At 42.3% G+C, this 22024-nt stretch overlaps 1 long non-coding RNA gene across 1 annotated transcript in view; it reads left to right on the top strand.

Moving 5' to 3' along the window:
- Positions 1-1045: 1045 nt before the first annotated feature.
- Positions 1046-22024, top strand: part of LOC149869564 (uncharacterized) — a 37953-nt gene continuing 16974 nt past the window's right edge. Inside the window, exon 1 of the long non-coding RNA XR_016441110.1 lies at positions 1046-1357. This is a non-coding gene — a long non-coding RNA (uncharacterized LOC149869564). The remainder of the gene's footprint in view (positions 1358-22024) is intronic.

Genomic DNA, 22024 nt, shown 5'->3' with positions numbered 1-22024 from the left:
TGTATTTACATTTAATACATTATCATAGTAAGCAAATTCCAATGCATAGGAATCAGAGTTACACCCACACTGAATTACTCCATTTTGTATTATATCTTTATAATATGGAGCTAATAGATCAGATTCTCAACTGATATAAATCAGTGTACCTTCACTGACTATGGTGGAGGTGTGGCAGTTTACCTCAGCTGTTTCATGACCATTTATTACCAGCTACTTAACATTCTTTTTTGATTGTGTCTTGAGCATTGTTTCTGTCTTTCAGTACCAAGGGGACCGAAGGAGAGCAACCTGTGACTGAAGCTTTACCTAGCATTGAAAAATAAAGAGCAGCTCAAAGCCTGCTGTTTGAACAAATATACAGCCATGCACATACCATTACTCTGTGTGCAGACAAACTGTATTTTCAAAGGACAAATTCTTTTAATTTGGTCTGCGCCCAACAAGCCTGGATTTTTGATTCTGGTGTATAATTCTCCCTTTTGCACAGAGCCAGCATAATAGTGAAAAATTTTTTATGGATTAGGAAACACTGAGTAGTTCATAGGCCTGCTTAGGCATCTAGCATAGACACGAATTTCACTCCAATTTTTTTTAATAATTAGATCTTAAAGGAACAAGAATTTTTATAAGGTAAGATGAAAACAAAAATTTCAAAGTAAGCAAACTTCTCTAGAGCAGCAGATAACGACTTCCCAAATGCCAAAGGCAATAGCTTTGGCATTGATTCTCTTTTCACTTACACCAGTTGAATACCATTCATATTAACACTTGTGCATGTAGGAGCCAAATCAAACCTTTGCAATTGTTAGGCCACATTTAGACTGAAACCTTAATGTGCTCAACAGTGGCACCCTCAGACACTGTATGGATGCATACATGTTACCATGCGGAGCAGAAGCAACGTAGTCATGTTCTTGGGACGTGAAAGGCAGGCTAACTGGCACTGCTGAATGCCAGTGACAGATAGCCTTCTCCTGGCATCACACAGATATGGCTATACAACCTCCAGTTAGGGAGGCAGCATGCCTGGAGTTGTGCAGCATACCTAAGAGAGCCACTGCGAGGCACGGTAAGTTTGTTGTCTAGACTTGGACATAAATCTCTTTACATTTTGAAAGTGAGCCAAGATTAGAAGTTAGGAATTTCTGCCTGCCAGTTTCATTTCTTTCTGCTAGACAAGCTGCAAACAACATATGCCCTGCTCTGCTTCAGGTGCTAGTGATGTCATCAGCTGTTAGAGAAGAAACCCAGAAGACTGAACTCAGGTCTTGGCAGGTGAAGAAATGTCTTTTTGTTTCACCTTTGTTTTAACTCGACTATGCTCCATTATTCCCCGGTGTGTGTACGATATGTGGTAAGTTATTGGTAGCTATAGGGTACTTGCAGCTTGTGAAGTACTTTTCTTTTTGGGTTCTGGATGTAATGCACTCCTAATAACATTTACATTTTATGCTTTGCTCATCTCAGTTCGAGTCCAGAGTTGAAGATCAGAAGAGGTCTGTGGAGATGCTCTGAGGCAGCAGCTGTTAACTGTTTTCTTTTTTTTTAAACTAGATTCCTTAGTTGAATGTTATTTGATTATATGTGTTGTTGTTCTTAGTTTCTTGCTCATGATAGTCACTAGTCTCTTTCCAATTTGTTTTAGCTCTGAATATAAAACAGGAGGAAGAAAACAATCTTGCCTTTGTGACGCACAGTAAATTTGGCACAGTAGATACAGTATGTTTTAAGCACAATTCCCTTAGAAGCTAGCGATTAGCAGATGTCAATGCCCAGTTTTCAAGTGGAAGCCAAGACAAAGACTAGAGACCTTCACACAACAATCTGGATATTAAATCGGAAAGAAAATATTTTCCAACCATTTTACTACTCTCTTTTTCTTAATATGACTGTAGCATTGAGGATTCAATTGGAACAGCTGTGCTGAAAAATCAGACTTTTATCAATTTGGCATTTGTCTAGAAAAAAATACAACACTGAGACTTAAATGTAAAGCAGGAAGCAAGGCAGCTCTAATGCAATAGCTCTATAATATTTGACACTTAAAATGAATGTGCCCTGCATTTTGATCTGAATAGGAAAATGCTGCATCTCATCATAGAGTTAACTCCCCTCTTTCTGTGAAAGAAACAGGGTAACCAACGTCTGAAGATCACAAGGCTATCTATATGAAAACTGTGACCCCCATACCAGCTCCAGAAACTCTAATTACTTGACACAGGAGCTCCTGGATTCTCTCAGTCGCTGTTGCCCCTAGAATCTGTTGAGAGAAAGAGGAGAAGAGAGAAACTGGGTATCTCCAGTGCAGAAGGGGAGAATACAAAAGTTAATATTTGGAATACTCTTAGCTGCTCCTTCTCTTTCCTAGCCCAGCATCATCAGTTTGGCTAAGTACAGACATTTGAAAACCCCCTGGCAGAAATGCTCTAACTTATCACACTTTACTCAAAGTTCAATAAGTTAGAGTGGGAGTAAACTAGGCAGATGTTGGGCGTTTGGTGACGGTGCTCCCATACGCCTCCCAGGAAGCTGCCAGAGCAGCCTCTCTCCCCAGCTCTGCCCCTCTTAGCCATAACAGCCAAAAATCAGACATTCATGGCACATAAAGTACTCTAAAAATGGTGGATCTTGCTTTAAGTGAACCCTGGATGAATGTGTACTAACCTAAAGTGCTCTCTTTTAGAGTCCTTCATCGAATGTTTGTGCCAGTTCCCATTAAGGATTAATTTAGAGCATAATCACCACCATCCCAGACTGTGCTGGACTCTGCTCTAGCCTCAGGCAAAGCTCCTGTGCTCTGCCAGAGCACCAGGCTGGCAGGGATGTGGCAGGGGAAGGGCTCTGGGGTCTCCAGGTCAGTGACTTGGGTCAGTGACAGCTGAGGGGGAGGGGCCAGCCTGGAGCTCCAGCAGAGCGCAGGAGCTCTGCAAAACACAGCATGGGATAGCGGTGATTGCTTTTTAAGTTAGCCCATGCTTGGATCTGGCACAGATATTTGATAAAGCACTCCAATGGAAAGCACTTTAGGTTAATACACATCCATCCAGGGTGAACTTAAAGTGGGATCCACCATTTTTAGAGCATCTTTTGTGCCATGCATGTCTGTTTTGTTATGGCTGTAAGGCACTTTGGCACACTTAAGGAGAATATAGTGTAACGTCTGTACAGACCCTATAGAGCTATGAATTGTTCCAACTTGCCTGAGAGAAGTTACATATGCTTTCACAAAATCCACATTGTCCTTCTGTGTTCATTGAGTGGGGCTTTACAGGCTCTTTCTCTCCTTTGCTCCTGGTGGCAAAGAATAGTTTAGGCAGGACTGAAGGAATTGCTATGCCAGCAGTCCACCTAGTCCAGCTTCTGCCAGTGACTAGTCCTAGTCCTAGACTAGTGTTCTAAGCAAGGTGAAAGAAACCTCCCTGTGGGCCTGTTGATACCACCTTCACATAAGGAACTTTCTAATGCTGTCAGTCAGTGACAAGGTTATGCCTTAAAGCATGTGGGTTTATATATGTGTATATATAGATATATAATCATTCTATTGCATCTCTGGATGTTATCATTATAAATATAATTATCTAACTTATTTTTGTATCTTTTTAACCTCTTTGCCTCTATTATATCTTCAGCTAAAGAATTTCACTGGTCCAATATGAATTATGTAAAAAGATATTTCCCTTATTCCATTAAAAGCTGCTTTTTAATATTATGAGAAAAGGTCAAAGCAAGTGTTTGTTTGGCTTTCTCTGAAACATTTGGCATTTTATACACCAGTTTCATGCCCCCCTCCTCCATCCTAAACACATAAGGGCAAAATATTCTGGAGAAGTTATCTGGTCAAGGAACTTCAGTACCACTTTTCCAAGTGACTTGGGGACAGGGCTTAAAAGAGACTTAGGTGTCACAGTGGCAAACACTGTATTCCTGATTTTTATGGGCCTTGGCCTTAACGTAAGCTTCTAGGCTCCATATATATTCCAAAGGAAGAGTTAAGTACTTAAGGAAGGAAGCCTGGCAGCACTCTGAGTAGGAAGCTATCTTGATTGAAGAGGCTTCTAGACTTAACCAGAAGGAAATGTGAAGACAGGATGTGTCTTACATCTCACCCTTTTCTCAGGCTAAGGACCTTCTTTCACTTAGGATTCACAACCTACAACCTTGAAGTTAGGAATCTACACCCTTATTTTAAAAAATAACATTGAGACTTAAATTTTAAATGGAAAATATAAATAACCAGATGCAATGTCTATTTATATTAATATAGTTTAATATTAAGCACATGCTTGAGAGCTTTTCTGAATAAAGAAACACCAACGGCTTTAGTCGAAGCCAAAAGTCTGTAGCATAGCATCCACTAATTAATAGATCTTTATTAATTTGTCTTAGCTTTTGACATGGTTAGCAAAAGCAGGGAAGTAGTAAAAACCTAGCAAAGCTATAACATAAATGAAATCCAAACTAGGACCAAAACCTTCATTCAGCCCAAGCTCAGGCAAAGCTCCAAGTGAATGTTTTGCCTGAGTAAGAGCTTAATGAAAGGTTCATGAATACCTCTAAATAATTAAAACATCCCAAATGTCACAGAGCTTATCTAACAAAAGGCTGATGAAAGCAAAACTGTTTTCCTTATGTTTTGTATAAATAGTGTGGATTGGAGAGCATAACAAATAGCAGTGCAGGGTAGGAAGAAGGGAAGAGGTGTAGAATTGTGAATAATCCCATTTTCGAGTCTCTGTGGTGAATCTCCATGGTAATTTCATAGTCACTGCTAAGAAACAAAACTTATTTCCTTTCCACATGTACCATGTGGAAGTGCTTGTCAGGCACACCTCCCGAGTACATGCGAGCCTGACATCCTGAGACCTTTCTGAGCACGCAGTAAAAAGTGGCTGTGATATTTTTCAGCAAGCGATTTGTGCTGAGGGGAATGAACAGGGCTTCTAGTGGCTGTCGGGTTGCGATCCAACCTCTGTCTGAAAGCATGTTCATAGCTGCTCTTCCACAACCCAAGTTATTCTGTCTTTTCTTGAACAATAAGGATAACATGGAAAATGTACAATTTTCCGTCTCTTACTGCTATTTACATCAGCTGAAGTCTCACAGCCCATTTCTTCAAGGGGCTTAGCACCATTGGTTTCCACTGATCTACTTTAAGTCTGATCCAGCTCCCAGTGAAGCTGATGGAAAAATGCCCATTGATTTCAATAGGAGTTGATGCAGGCCATATGTTCAAAAAGACCTTCTATAACAGCAATATTCATCTCCGGCTCAATCCACACCCTCATTTTCTCACTTCTTTTCTTCCATCTTCTCATATGTTTAAGAGTGAAAAAGTTCCTAGCATTGCAAATGGCTTTTTTTTTACCAGACCAATGTGGTATGTATTGCCTTTTTCAGGAGCTGCTTTTCCTGTCAGTGGCTCAGAGGACATATTGTCTGGGGCTGCCAATTCAAACAGCAAGAGAACAAGCAGTTATGGTCTGCATGGCAGGAAAGATTTGCCTGAATGGCTGCAGCAGCTTAAAACACTGCAAGAGTTTGTTCATAAATGGAATTCAGCTTCAGAATAGCTGGAAGCACATTTCTGTTTCTTCGCCCATGTTTATAAGCAAGCTGCATTTCTCAGATTCATACACGTCTAGATAGTAACTTCTGACATTTTGTGCCTTGCCACAAAAAGTGCCTCTATGCAGCTGGCACGGCACCAGTGATAGTAATTAGTTTAGAATGTTTACTGATTCATGAGTGTGGCCTTTTTGTGTAAAAGGGTCATCATACACTTTATGATGTTAATTGATTAAGTCAAACCAGCCAAATCATTTTATTCAGTAGAAATACTTTGCTCCTTTTAGAAATTATTTGAGTTTTGAATGCGTTTGGAAGGCTTTTTGGAATGGTCTGTTTATCCTTTCTTTTTATATGGGATCATAGTCCAACAGGATACATGTTGCTAAAGTAATCCAGGACTGAAGTGAGATGACTCATACAAAACAATGGAAATAAGATACATCAACAATATTGTAAGACGTCCATCAGAAAACACGGAGCATTTCTGATTCCTGCTTTTTCATAGATTCATAAATTGTTAGGGGCTGGAAGAGACCTTGTAGAGCATTGGGTCCAGTCCCCCTGCACTAGGCAGGAAAAGACAGGTGGGGTCAAGTAACTGCAGCGAGCTGATTGTCCAGGCTCTTTTAGAAGATTTCCAGGGTAGGTGACTGCACCTCATCTGTGGGACTGTGTAGGTATGTTGGGGATTGTTTACTCCCAGATGGAACACCTTGCACTGAGCGCTGAATGTCATCTGCTTCCCATCTGCCCAACTGTCCAGCCTGTCCACATCCACTTGTATCTGCAACCTATCTTCTGGCATGGCCACGCTCCTCCATAATTTGGTGTCATCCACAAACTTGGCCAGTGAGCTTTTCACTTTTGCATCCCAATCATTGATAAAGATGCTGAAAAGCGCCAGTCCAAGCATGGACCCCTAAGGACACCACTGGCCACTTCTCACCAGGACAACACAAATTTATTCATAACAACTCTCTGGGTCCTACCATGCAGCCAATTTTTCACCCACTGAACTGTTGAGCAGTTAAGCCCACATCTTCCAGATTTTCCACAAGGATATCGTGGGATACTAGGTCAAAAGCCTTTTGAAAGTCTATATAATGTTGACCTTCTCTCCCATGTCCATGTGGTGATAGACCTGTTCATAGAAGGAGATGAGATTAGTAAGACGAGACTTACCCACAATAAAGCCATACTGGCTGTTGTTCAGAATCTTAGCCTCAATGAGCATATTGTGCATAGATTCTTTAATGAGTTTTTCCAGGATTTTCCCTTTACAGTTGGGGTTAAATATTTGCTTTACAAATATGTAAATCAGGGGTTAATAATATTTTACAATGGCAGGCCAAAATAACCAAGCCTGGTGCCTAGATGGATCTTAGCTAGGCCGCTAGGTTGTGGCTGCTGCCATTGCCACTTCTCTCTAGCACCCAACCGGGTGAAGCACCTGGACACAGCATTAAATTTACATGTATTTGTATTTTAAACTTTAAGAGATTAATATTTCATGAGAAATATTTTCCAAATATCCTTTAATAATTCATGACCCAATGATCCGGCATATGTAACATTTGAATATAATTTGGGTAAATAACTTATAAAATATAACTCTCTTTTGTCTCTCTCTCTCTCTTTCTCTCTCTGTGTATGAATACGTGTGTGTGTGTGTGTGTGTGTGTGTGTATATATGAATTATACATGAACACACACTACCATGAAATAGCAACTTAGAATTATGGAAGAAACAGAACACCATGCATTACAGAGTTGAAAAAGAAAAAAAAAGTTGTAAATTGTATACAAGTTTTTCTTTATTTCTGAAGTGCTGACCTGTCACTGTCACTGAGGCAATGACTATGTTTTTTAAATGATAATATGTCTTTAAGCAATGTCAGGTATACTTGGAACCAGTTAATGTACTCCCAAAACGTCTGCAGGGCAGGGGCCTGTATAGTGCAGCAGTGAGGGCTTGAGCCATTCCAGCAGGAGGCTTGGGAGTATGTGGCCCATGAAATATCTGGCTGGGAGTCCTCTGGCCCCTCACCAACTCAGAAGTTGGACATCCCTGACTTAAAGGAACAACCTAGTTGACAGTAGTTCTCCAAAATGTTCAGTACCCCATAAGTACCACTTCAATAATTGGGCATTTAAAAACAGCTGAAAGTAGATGGCATGACTTGTATTCTCCAGCCATGCAGAACTGTACTTAGGTGCAAGACTATAACTAGGTGTTGACTACTAGGAACTTGGGTACAGTGTGTAATGTGAATGCTATGAGTCCATTCTTCCTCATTACCTTGAGAGCTGGATGACAGGAAGAGACAGAGTAGGGTGGGAATGTACCAGCTAATACAGTTGACAATAGCTTGTCATAATTGCTATTGGAATTATGACAAGCTAAGGAGGTCATGAGAGTCAATATGCCCCTTGGGAAAATGGGGAACAAAGAAAAGATTGGGCCAAACCCAGGTTAATAAAACCTGGGTATTTTCAGGTAGTAGAATTCGACTCTATTGACAATTCTGCAATGAATCTTGTGCAAAACAAACCTTCAGTATCATTGCAAATACTCTGAACTTTCATAGCACTCTCCCATTAAACAGTCTCTACAAAACTAGTGAATTAAGCCTTCCTGTGAGGCATTTTGGTGACATTCAGGAGTTTTTCAGGATCCCATAGGCAATCTATACCAGGAAACAGAAACCAAACTTTTTGACAAGCCTCCTTTCCACCCACCCCAGATCTGATATTTCTGAAAACAGAATATCTTCTAGATAAGTTTTTCTTTAAACAAAGCTCAATAAAGATGAGGCTGCACAAAGAAGTTTGGGGCACACGTGTCTCCAAGGCAATCAAATATGTTGATAGCTTCCACTTCCCACTATGAATTTGTTAACTCCAGGACTACATATGGTGGTACATACAAGCAAGGGCAGGTCTGAGGGAATCCAGTCAAGATGTGTGTATATATAGATTTCCCAGAGCTAGGGATTCTATATTCAAATAACAATACTAGTATTTTGCAACTGTACACTGTTTTTTCATACACTGGTTTCAAGGTACTTAACAAGTGTTAAATATCAAATTGTGATCAACTTGTTTGTGTGAACAGTCCTGTTCATGCAGCAGTAACTCCACTCTGCGGGCAACTCTGCTGATCATTTACCTCTCTATCCCTAATGTGTTTGTTCACAAATGTGAGAGATGCTGCTGGATCCTCAGCATGCTGTATCCATTTTTGATACAAGCAAAGCAGGTAGGAAGGGCATAGATTGTCCTTCCCTGAGTCTCAGGGATGCAGTGTAGATGTACCCAGAGAGGCTCATGCCCTGAAATTGTTCAGCATGCAACATCAGCAAGATGCGCTTATGTGCTGGTGTTTTAAATAATCAAACATATAGGAGGTATATGTTTTCAGAAGTGTTCAACGATTTGCTTTGTTGGAACTTAAGTATAAAAAAAAAAAGGTTTGTTAAAGTGTTGTGATCTTTCAAGAGTGGATGCTTGAACCTCGAAAAGTCAGGCCTCTCAATGCCCACTCCTTTAGGCACCAAAATGGAGAAATACATAATTGTCAGTTATTTCTGAAAAATGTAGTTCAGGATCCCCTTGAACTCAAGAGGTTGGGTTGGGATCAGCCTGACTCAATGGGACTCATGTCTGCCCCTAATTCTACAGTTAACACAAAGATGGAATCCAAAACGGTTTCTTTGTACATAGGACACATTAATATAAAAGCTACAAATATATTTTTATTAGTACATTAGAGCCTTGTGATGGGAAACAAGTTTTCCAGATGTAGTACTATATAAAGTCAAAATATATTGGACAATCAAATGCCTCATCTGGAAAATCAGGAGATCCTAAATGAAAAATAAGAAGTGTGAGTTGGAAGAAAAAAGCATCTTAAAAAGTAAGGCTTAAAAAACAGAAAACCTGAATGGAGAATTATTGGTGCAGTGAAACGAAGTGTGAAGCAGGTTTCTTTTTAAAGCAGTGGTTACATTGCATGGCAAAATGTCTGCTCCTGCTAACTTTATGAGCTATACCAAGAAAGTAAGGGAAGGGTGTGCTGACACAGCAATCAAGGTGGCTCGTTTAAAGAGCCAAAACTTTGAGCTGGGGCTAAACCATGCACTTCTGTGAAAGACTGCCTGCAGCCCCCCTACCTGCCCCCTGGTGCCCAGCTAACTCAGCAGTAAATGAGTACACAGTGAGTAAATGTAAATGGTGATTCAGGTTTTGTGGTCAAATGCTACCAGATGCAATTCTAGCTACATCATTCCCTTGCATGTTCTTGGGTACAGAAAGCAGTGTGCCTAACTCACACTGGCTTGATGGTACAATTAATTTCTGGCAGACCTCTGACGATGGGGAGATAAATTCATATTCCTTATAATTGTAGTAAGAGTAATAAAAACAAAGCATAAAATCTGAATGAGACTGAACCTTTTCATTTGCCTGTAAATTGGCTGGGAGGACTGGAAAAAGAAAGATTACAGAATTAATGAGGAATATGGGATTAATACTTTGCATAGGAAACTGGGAGTCAAGGTCCTTGGAACCATGCTTCACTCTGCTTTGGCCTCACTTTGTGAATCTCTGTAATTCACTTGCTTTTTTTTTGGCTCAATTTTCCCAGATGTAAAATGGATCTAAACTGTACCTATGAAATCTGTGAGTTTTGCTTATGAGAACTGGGGTTTTATTTGTAGTGGAGGAGAGAGAGAAAAGAGGAGTTTAATGCTTTTCAAATGTTGGTTCCTCCTGGAAGAGATGAAAACAAAATAAAGCAAAACCAAAATTCCAAATTTTTTTCAGCCCAAAAGAACCTAAAAAACTGTATTTCAGGTCAATCAAATAGTTGTCTTTGAAAATGCTGAAATATTATTTTTTAATGCTGATATTTTTAAATTTATATATTATAATATAAAATAAAATAGATCAAACAAGAAGTAATTTAAAACAGGTTAATACAACACTTCTGTTGAAAATTAATGTTTGCATCTTATCAAAATCTTTTCTTTTAGTTGTTCTTTTGAAAGGAATTGTCATTCATGGAGATATTTCTTTGCAAAATATTTTGCTTTTAATGAATCTTGTTTAGTGCAGATGAAGGGTACTGATGCCCATGGATTAAATGGGAGCTATAAATCCAAAGTAGTATAAGCCTGTGGCTGTGATCAAATTCTACTTTATCCTTGCACAACAGGTTGTACTTGGGGTGAAGTTATATGTTACACTTGGACCATACTAAGTACACTTAAAATGTGAAAATCCACACATTAAAGCGTGTTAACTCATGCTAGGTGCCCTCTGAGCATCTTAAAGTTATGTCACTTCAAGCAAGGGTTAACTCTGAGCTGTGCTACCTAGCTCATGTTTTTCGGTAACTTTAGTCTGCTTCACAAAGATAAAATGAACAATTTGCAGTTCTCCAGCATCCCAGGATATACTGCTCTCAGCCCTTGCAATCCAGAGCAGGAATTTCAGAGATTTCAGAGATATTAGGGCTGGAAGGGACCTTGGAAGATCATCGAGTCCAGCCCCCCGCCCAAAGGGCAGGAAGTCAGCTGGAGTCATAGGATCCCAGCAAGATAAGCATCCAATTTACTCTTGAAGGTGTTCAATGTAGGTGCTTGAACCACCTCCGATGGCAGGCTGTTCCAGACCTTGGGGGCTTGGACAGTAAAGAAATTCTTCCTTATGTCCAGCCTGAAATGGTCTTGCAGTAGTTCATAACCATTTGACCTCGTCATCCCTTGGGGCGCTCTGGTGAACAAACGTTCCCCCAGATCCTGGTGGTCTTACAGGTGGCCATCAGATCACCCCTGAGCCTGCGCTTTTCCAGGCTAAAGAGCCCCATGATCTTTAGCAGTCCTTCACCATCGAGGATGATTGTCTTCCGTGATTGTTTTATCTGTGTGTCTGAAAGTGGCTGGTGATGACTATTGAGGATTGACAGACTCTTCTGCAGCTTAGACATGTGATTCTGTATGGCGTGGGTGGCTCTGGATTTTTGATTTGGTTCACAACATGCTGTTTCTGCCACTTCTGTTTTTTCATATCCTGTTGTTGTCACAAGGTTTCAAAGTAATGCAGCAGACTCTTCCTCCATTTGGGGTGGTCCTGGGTGATAGTCTCCCATGAATTGACATGGACATTGCATTTTTTTAAGATGGCCTTAAACTCAGGGTTCCTGAAGTGCTTTCTCTGCCCTCCTCTTCAGCGTACAACTTGGCTGAGGTGGGAAAATAAAGCTTGCTTCAGGAGTCTGGAATTGGACATCTGGATGACATGGTCAGCCCACTGAAGTTGGTCATTGCCTCAACATTCATGGTGTTTGCTTGCAGGAGGATGCTAATACCAGTCTGTCTTCCCACTGGATTTGGAAGATCTTCCATAGGCAGTGTTGATGGTACTTCTGCAATAACTTTAGATGTCTCCTGTATGTTGTCCATGTCTTGGCTCCATACAGTAAGGTGGAGATCATGACTTCTTGATAAACCATGAGCTTGGTTTTAGTTCTGATGCCATGATTTTTTAACACCCATTTTTTCAGGCATCCAAAGGCTGCACTTGCACATTTGAGGTGATGTTGGATTTCTTCACTGATGTCAGTTTTCTGCAAGAGATGGCTTCTGAGGCACAGGAAATATGCAACGTTCTCCAGAATCTCCCCATGGATCTGGATTATTGGAGCTGAGGACTGTTCATTAGGAGCTTATTGGTGAACAACCTTAGTCTTCTGATGTTAAGCATTAGTCCCATTTTCTTGTATGCATCGGTAAAGATGCTGATGATTGCCTGAAGGTCTACTTCTGAGTGGGCACACACTACAGCATCATCAGCATATGGGAGCTCAATTACTGAAGTCAGGGTAGTCTTAATTTTGACTTTGAGTTGGTTGAGGTTAAACAGCTTACCTTCTGCATGGTAGTTTAGCTCCATTATGGCTGGAAGCTTGCTAGTGGGAAGATGCAGCATTGTGGAATATTGAGAAGAGTGTTGGAGTGATGTTGCAGCTTAACTCCAATTTTAACCTTAAAGAGATCTGTTATAGATCCATTACTGAGAGCTACCACTCACACACCATGAAGGCAGAGAATAGTGACACATTTCAGTTGGTATTGAGGGATCCTCCACAATATTTCTCAGCTGACAGGGTCAAAAGGCCATGTAGAGAGGCTTATGTTTTTCCCAGCATTTCTCCTACAGCTGGTGAGATGTAAAGATCATGTCAGGTGTGCCTCTTGATGCCCCAAACCCGCACTGAGATTCCAGGACTACCTCTTTAACAAGTGGAAGGAGGCAGTTCAGCAAAGTTCTTGCAGTGATCTTTCCTGTGCTGCACAGCAAGGCTATCTATTTGTAATTTTCAGCTGGACTTGTCTCCTTTTTGAAGATTGTCACAATAATGTCATCCTTGAGGTTGTCTGGGATTTTCTTGTCATTCCAGATCCTTAAAATGAGGGCATGAAGCTGTGAGATGAGCTCCTCTCCCCCCTGCTTGAAGATTTCTGTGAGAATTCTGTCCACTTCAGATGCCTTCTTGTTCTTCATCTGCTTGAGGGCTTTCCTCACCTTGTCAAATGTTGGAGGGAGTCTGAGGTCATCTCAGCCCCAAGGGCTACACTCCAAACATGTAAACATGTTCAGGTTAGATTGGGCGTGCATTAGCTCTTTTTAAGTAGTTCTTCTCTTAGGTAAACTAAAGTTAGATTAGGCTGGCCATTTTTGCCTGATCTAACCTTCCCAAATATATGTACAGATTGGCATTTAGATGGACCTAACCTTAGTTAGGTTGATCTAATTGTAAGGTCTGCACATCCCCTTAGATGCCACCCTGTCCTTGATTCTCCTGCCCCCCATCACCTCTGCCTTCTACCTACCCCTCTGCAGCCTTGAGTCTCCTGTTCCCATCAGCTTCTGCTCCACTCTTCTACTTCAGGTCCCCATTCTGCTTTATAATTTCCTGGCTAAATTAGTGATAGCTGTTATAAGTAGAACTATCTTTCAAAATTGCAGGTGGAACAGGATGTATGTGCCCAATTTTGAAATGCAAAAATCACTAGGAACATATAAACTGTATTCTTAGCAGTTGATATTATATAGTTATGGTGGTTACATAACATTAGTTGTTATCCTCAATAATCATAGTATCATGCCAACAACAGTGCTTTTTTGCTGTCAGTTCTTCAAATTAAATTCCCCAAATGGATACCTCAGTACAGGGCCACCTTTAGCATTTCCCCTAAAACAGAAACTAGTGGTATTCTAAACATCACAGATAATGTTCTTTATTTGGCTTAGGTTTCCTCTAAGTTTTGATTTTTGATTATATTTATTTTGTATTGACCAAATTACAATTATAACTGTAGGCACCTGGCAATAGGGCTTGGGTGAACTTACGTAATTTAACATTGTTTACATGTATTCATAAGCACCTGTTACATCAATATAAAATATATATATATTAGATAAGTATAACAATTTGCTTCAATCCCAACAGTTTCTGACATGGATGACCCTGAATTTAAGACAACTCCCCAGTAATTAGATTCTATACTTAGAAAATTTATAAATTTGTTATAATGGTTCATGTATAGAATCTAGTATTTGGAGGTTCATCTTTAATTAATCCCTCCCACCACTGTAGGGGTGCCAGCACCAGAGAGGTAGGTGGTATGGGAAGGTCAAGCAGCTTACCCCTGCTTATGCTTGCCCCCCATCACCTCTGCTTCCTACCTGCCCACCCTGCAGCCTTGAGTCTCCTGTTCCCATCAGTTTCTGCTCCCCTCTTCTACTTCAGCTTATGCTCCCCACTCCCCCCCAGCCACTGCTCCCCCCTGCTCCTCTAGCCTCTGCTCTGCACCTTCAGTCTTGGTCCTCATTCTGCTTGGAGTAGGCTGCATGCTCGTGCTACAGGGCTGGGTTGGGGCCATTCTCAGTGCCCCAGGCTTCAGTGTGGGTGGAGCTTGCTGGCATGAAGCAAGAGTAAAGAGGGAAGAGAGAGGGGGAATAAAGGGAAAGGCCAGGGGAAGATGGCAGGGTGTAGGGAGTGGGATACAGGGAGCAGCTTTGACTATGGTCCTGACCCTGGGTAGGGGCTGGAGCCTGGGCCATAGCAGACACCTACCCCTCACATCACTGCCTGTGTACTCCATTGTAAGATGAGGGGCTTTCCTCCCATATCCCAAGATGAGGGACACATATTAGAACTGAACAAATAAGGTGAGTAGATCTATGTAAACCTTTTGCAGAAAAAGATTTTTTTAAAAGCCTGATTCAGCATATTTCTAGTAAACTAGTATTTAACAACATTCTGATGGAAGCTTTGCTGAATTTAACAAACTAATTGTGTTTCAGTAAAAAATAATCCCATGTTGATTTGGCTATAACTCCCCCCAGATATTGGCCATTTTTGTTCTGTTTCATCCTCAAATAGGGATAAACGTTTTGCCGACTGAGTTCTTGTAATTGGATCTCCATTGTGTTAACCTGCACCTCTTTTTTTGGTAATTTCAGATGCATAAAACATAGCCAGTGGTCTAGGTCTACCCTCTTTACTTTTATTTCAGGACTAAAGAAATGATACATTTGTTCATATTTAGATAAAATATATTTAGGACAGTCAGTATCATCTTCATATTTAAATTTTATTTTAAACTTTGTTGTTGCCACTACTTTCACTGACTTCCCTAACATTAACCCAGATCCAGGGTCTCCCTGCACCACAGAACATGTAATTTGATGGCTGTCACATTCTGTAGTATACTGGTGCATTCTGGGTCATCTCTCAATACTAGAATAAAGTAAAAGCCATGGAGTAGAACAGGGAGCAGTGTTCAGAGTTTTAAGAGCCTAGCCTCACTTCATTTTATTTCCCATTTTGTCCTGAATAGTGTCACTTCAATGGAGAATTAAATATATGTGTGTGTGTGTATTGAGACCTTATCATGTGAGCATTCAAGAACTCAATTTATTTGGCGTACTGAAGAAAAGATTGGGGTACTACTCAACAAATATATCTTTGCACATAGTAATACAAAAATAGAGATTTTTGTTCCACAGACTAAACAGGCTCATCAGGAGGGCTGCTGTGAGGGTAAACTGACAAAAGATTTTTATTAAGATAAAAAATGCCAGCCCAAGAATGGGCAGCTTGGGGAGGGAGAAGTGGCCAATCTTCTAACACCCTGAAGTGAGTCACTGGATCCAGGTGCTAATGAGAGAAGGTGGATAAGAGCAAGATCAGAGGATTAATGTTGGAGGAAGAGAGTGCCTGGAAGAGTGCAGAGAGTGCAAAGCAGGGAGGTAGCCCTGCAGAGAAGTGAAGCCCTCACACTAAGAGACTCCTGGTAGGAGATCAGACTCTTGGGAACCAGATAGGGAGAAGCCTGGAAGGGGGTTTACCAGAGGAAGATTTGCATACTTAATGCAGCGGACTAGTGTGCTGTAAATTGCTACTTAAGACAAAGCATCAGGAAACCTTTTGTTAGAACTTAGGTGTACCTATGGCAGGTGTAGGACATTAGCTAGACTTTCAGTTGATTTTACCTGTGGTTTTGGTGGGATTAAGTAGGGGTGAAAGGAAGTCCCATCACTGCCTAGAGAGGGCAGAGACAGGAGTAAAGAGCCCAGAGCCCAGAGACAGGCAAAGACTGGGACCAGAGGCCTGCAGCCTGAGATGGGCAGAGGTAAGAGCCCAAGAGGGCAGGACCAGGGCTGGATCCCAATAGCCAGGACCAGCACAGTGGGCCTGGCTAGAAGGCTTCAGTGAGAGAAAAGGGGCAGAGGCCAAGAAGGCTGAACTTCAACAGGAGAGTGATGGAATGATACCACCTATGAGGCATGGGCAGGGCCTAGGGGAGGTTGGAGAGCATGAATCATCCTCAACACCACTGGTGCCTTAAGAGTCGAGGAACATATCCCATAAGGACCTGGGACTGAGTTAGCCAAGGGAGACAGGTATTTAGATGAGATAAGTGGTTCCGCAGGGTCCTGGGCAGCCTCTCTGTGACTACTTTCTTCCAAGAGACATCAAGGTGTGGCAGGTGAAGGAGAACCTTGGTAAGCAGGAATCCAGAGGTTATCAGGGGGCTCTACTACATGCTATGTCCCATCCTGCTAATCATGTGAAAAGTAGATCTCCCATTGAAGGCTTATCAGTCTTGCTGACAAAAGCAGAACAAGATCCAATAACTGGATATTGAGACAACAACAAAAAATTTCCTGCCTACCTATAGTGGTGGAACTCCTTGCAGACTCATCATTACTTATCTATGAATGTCAGTCTTCAGGTCCATCCCTTTTCTTTCTGAGCTATGGGGATAATAGGATTTTCTGTGTGCCCTTAAACATGTCCAGAAAAACTTCAGTTCTGTTAAGCCAAAGGGTATGTACAAGCATTACATTTCTGATCAACCTAAACTTGATCCAAAGTTAGGTCAATCTTAATGGCCTGGCATGCATGCTTTCACGGGGCTTAAATTGACCTAAAATGGCACACATGCTCTAAAGTTAGTTCACTTCAGAAATGAACTAGCTTATGATTGACCTGGGTTAACTCAATCTGAAGTGGGCTAATTCAGCCTAATAAACAACTACAAACACCTAGCCACTTACTTGAGCCCTAGGGCTTTTCTGTTTTAACTGTCCTCCCTCCTTCCCCCACAACTAGCTTCCTCCTCTCCCTGGCCCCAGAGAGCCCCTGCACCGATGCACCAGTCCCCTCATAGACCGTTTTTACCCCCTGAAACCATAAGCCTCTCTCCCCCTGCCCCCCACCCTTTTTCTTTGCCTTTTGCCTTCCTGTGAAATATCACATTAGGCACAGCTTGAGATAGCACGCTAGGTAGTCTCAACTGGTGCTGTGAGATGGTTCAGAGAAACTTCTTTTTATATATCTGGCTGATGTGTCTTGTGTATATGCTCAAGGGTATAATGGTTACCAGATTTGGGGTAGGAAAGAAATTTTCCCTTGGTTAGACTGGCAGAGACCTTGGAGGTCTGTTAGCCTACTGTGCTGCATCAGATATGGTTAACTGACTGGAATCTCCTTTGAACAACTTCCTGCCAGGTTCAGAGGATTTGGGCCTTGGTGACATCTTGGTCTTTCTCCTACTCTTTGTCTGTGGCACACAGATTTAGTCTCCTGTGGACTTAAGTGCTTTAGGACAATCAAAAGTGCTAGAACTTGATATAGGGGTATCTGGATGAAATGTAATGATCTGCTGATGTACATGATGCCAAAATAGATGATCTAAATGGACCCCTGTTTTTAAACTCTGAAACTTTTATAGTAATTGGGTCCTGAACTTGCCTAACCAAAACTTTAGCAAAATAAAACATTAATTTCATTTAAATTATTTTTCAATTTTGAGCCATTTCCACCCTCTAAAATGTTATTCTTGTCCCTAGAGAACCTAAGCCAAAAGAAAATGGATTAGAAACAATGGACATTTTTCATACAGCTCCATACTCTGATGCTGAATGTAATCAGTGTAACCAACAGACATTCAGCACATCAGCAAATTCATATGAAGCAGATCATAAATTACAAAGAGGAGCTGAGGACAAATTACAGAATATCCTTGAAGGGGGGAAGAATATTTGTTCTTAAATTGAAAAAAGTCATTATTAAAGTTTGACAAAATGTATTTGTCAAACAAATACAAAGAATGAAAACCAAGTGATTTGGCATATTTTATACATGTGACAGGTAAGGGTCTTTGGCTTATGCTAATATTTTTTTATGAACCTCATCCCTTAAGAGTGTTTGCTGTTAAAAAAAATCAGTTATGCTACTATGTAAACACTTGAAGCATGAATTTTGTTGTAATATGAACAACCTTGAAAAAGAGGAAATGCCTTTTTTATTCCTCTAATTTTTGCAAACACAAATGTGCATAGAAATCAGCAACACTCAGACTTTAACGCTTTATCAAAACCTCTTTTTGAACAGCTGGTATATGGAGCTGTTGGCGGGAGACTGGGAGAGGGGCTGACATCTGCTCTACCGCATAAACAGAGATATCTCATTTTTACCAGTATTAGTTTTCTTATTACTGCAAGTAATATAGATTTGTGCATCCATCTATCCATACTCTTGGTGTATAAACAGTCATTCAGGCTTTCACCTTTAGTATTTACTTGGAAGAATGGAAAAGTACAACTCCATTCTAACTTCTCTCAGTTTTATTTTAACTCAATTACATTTCATGATGCTGATGGGTACTATAATATTCTTAAAAACACATAAAGACATATGAAAAATATTGGAATTAATCTTCAAACCTTGCTAAGTGCACTAAGAAAGCAGACAATCAGTATCAGAATTCATTCATAGCATAAAAGACAGCTACTGCACATATTATGTATGGTGCACTGGTTCATGCTGAGAGTAAAACACAGGCAGTGCTTAAATTCTTGGTACTCCACTTCATCCTCTGCTAGGGGATAAAGCTCCAAACAACAAAACACAGGGATATCTTTTGGTCATTCTGACTTGCTATGTGTCATTAGCAACATAAAGCCCCTGCCTTTTCTGACCCTTAGCTGCACTAAGCATGAGCTTGGCACACCTCAGCATCAAGCCTATTGCAGTCTTCCTTCTCTCTCTCTCTTTCTCTTTCTCCTCCTCCTTTTTCAATCCCTATTTTATTTTAGCCACTGCACTAGGAATAGTATAAATGCAGTTGGCATAAAAGATGTCTTATTGTTTAATGGTCTGTTGCCTATACCACTCTGTAAAGGTAAGCACAGGATGCTATTTTGTAAAAAGAACTTAAGGCCATGAGAACTGAAATCACTTAGGATCTCTTAAGTGGGAATGAGTGCACTGTGGGATTAAGCTGTGTACTCAGTCTAGATGCTTAGTCAAACCTCTCAGCACATCATGTCCTGGGCAAATACAGGAATGGAAACTGGGTCCACTTAAGTACTGGCTGTGTGCATAGTAAAGGAGAAATGTACTTCTTTCACATTTTCCTTTCCTGCCCTGCTTCTCCCAACTCTTCCTCCCCACACACATGCACATGGACCTGTACCCCTGTACAAGGACCAGGGACAATTTCTCCTATGCTTTGGATATACATATAAATACATCTATCTCTGCTACCAGCTCTGAAGCAAAGCAGTAGGAAGGAAGAAAGAAAGGCAGAGAGAGAGAGAGGGAGAACAGACTTGAATATAAATGAGGAGAGTTGAAAGACAAAACTAAAACTAATGACTTGGGAGAGGTTACATATTTTTAATAAATTGTAAGCATATTTGTATCTTTTTTATTCATAACCCTAGCTTTATTTATATCTACATAAAGAAAAGAGATTAATTATTCAGGCTTAAATCAAAGCCCTTTTGCTGTATCCTATGCTATCTAATCACAAATACTCCATTTATTTATTTATTTATTATAATTGTTTTCATCTTTGAAAAAGGAGAGAGGTTAGAAATAGGAAGGAAGGAAGGACTTTTGACTTTTTAGCTACTTTATTCAGGGGTTTGGGTTACAAAAATTTGGCCCCTTCAGGGTCCAGGTCCAATGTACAACGCAAAGACAAACAAATTTCCATCAAACCAAGAATACCATGCCATTACATTTATAGCATCACACCATGACAGATGCCCTCACAGTATTACACATCGTGCCTAACAGGTCGGTATGTGGTCGGGACACTGGCCACATGGTTGTACAGGCCAAAGCCCCCTATAAACAAGTGATTCCTACCTTGCTCGATTTCATAGATTTCATAGATATTAGGGCTGGAAGGGATCTCAGAAAATCATTGAGTGCAACCCCCTGTCCCAGGGGCAAAAAGTCAGCTTTATAAGTATCCAAACATTTCTTAAGAGAGTCCAGAGTAGGTGCTTGAACCACCTCTGCAGGAAGTCTGTTCCAGGCCTTGGGGGCTGGGGCTGTAAAGAAGTTTTTCCTTATGTTCAGTTGTCACGGAGTCACGTAGGTGCCCCGTGACTGCAAGAGAGATTGGCAGAGCTGCCAATCACCAGAGCAGCTCAGGTGCCGGTTGCCAGGGCGACTAGGCGGGTCAGGTGGCCAGAAGGGGGCAGGGCCGGGCCTTTATAAACAGCTTAGGCCAGAGCCTGACCAGCAGTTCCCTTCTGACTGCTGCAGGAGCAGGAGCAGGAGCAGGAGCAGGAGCAGGAGCAGGAGCAGGAGCAGGAGCAGGAGCAGGAGCAGGAGCAGGAGCAGGAGCAGGAGCAGGAGCAGGAGCAGGAGCAGGAGCAGGAGCAGGAGCAGGAGCAGGAGCTTTGCGGCTGAGCTGAGCGGCCTGAGTTAGGAGTTGCAGCCTTACCACGCTGACTGGATGCGATGATGCTGGGGACAAGAACACCCTAAAGGGAGGTAGGCTTGAGAGCCTTGGTGAGGGGCTTGGAGTTTGTGTTTGGAGCACGGAGACTCTGTGTGGTTTATGTTACAGCCAGGTGGCTTCAGTTTTGGTTACAGTTATCCGGAGGACCGGGTGAGGCTATAGGGGAGTGAGGAGGCCTCACAGGGGCTCCCCAGCGGTTTGGGGGTTCCTAGTGCCCAGGAGGGGCAGGGTGCCAGTGGGGCACTATTGTTGGCGCCAGAGAGGCAAGGTGTTTATGCCGGTGAGGCGCGGTGTTGTGCCGGAGAGGCACGGGGTGCAGGGTCAGGGAACCCAGCCCATAAGGGCGGTGTTTGTCCAGTGGGGGCAACAGACCCAGCGAAGGGTCAAGGGGACAGGCAAGGCGGCGGCCGCCTGTGCCCCAGCGTGCGGAGTGCGGTAGTGGCCCCAGAGAGGGCAAAGCCCCAGAACGGGGCAGAGAGAGAGAGCACGTGCGAGGAACGCAGGCGTGGGCCCAGAAAGGGTGGGCAACAGCCGTGGAGAGCGCGGGCACAGTAGGGGCCCGGAGAAGGGCGGCAGTATCGAGCCAGGCCCAAGGGCGCTGGTAACAGGGGCGGCAGTATCGAGCCAGGCCCAAGGGCGCCAGGAGCGGGCTGGTGGATAGGAGCCTGGCCCAGGGGCGCCAGGCGGGCAAGGAGCCCAGGGTGCCCGTGAAGGAGAGAGAGCACCAGAGGGGCGAGGGACCACACAACGTCCCACGGAACAGCTGTGAGGCTTGGGGCGTGCTAAAGGGGAGGTTTGGAGGCACGCATACCCCTTAAGGGACGGGCGCACCGAGGCACCCCATTTGGAGTAGGGGCAAGAACACATGCCGTTCACTAGGGGAATAAAGGCAGCCTCCCATTTAGTCATTTAAGTTGTGGCAGGCGAGAATTTGAGGGTGCTGAGTACAGCCTTGAGTGACGGTAGGGGGCACTAGGGAGTTCATGGCCGCTCCTAGGCCCCGCTCCCTCACACCAGTCTAAAACAGTTTTGGAGGAGTTTGTGACCTTTGGACCTTGTCATCACTTGGGGTTGTCTGGTGAACAGGCGTTCCCCCAGATCCTGATGCAAAAGTA

The sequence above is a fragment of the Crocodylus siamensis genome, chromosome 3 (assembly GCF_052110815.1).
Source record: "Crocodylus siamensis isolate JL-2025a chromosome 3, ASM5211081v1, whole genome shotgun sequence".
NCBI classification, from domain to species: Eukaryota; Metazoa; Chordata; order Crocodylia; family Crocodylidae; genus Crocodylus; species Crocodylus siamensis.
Note: the sequence above shows the minus strand (reverse complement) of the source record. Positions and strands in the feature narration are given on the sequence as shown.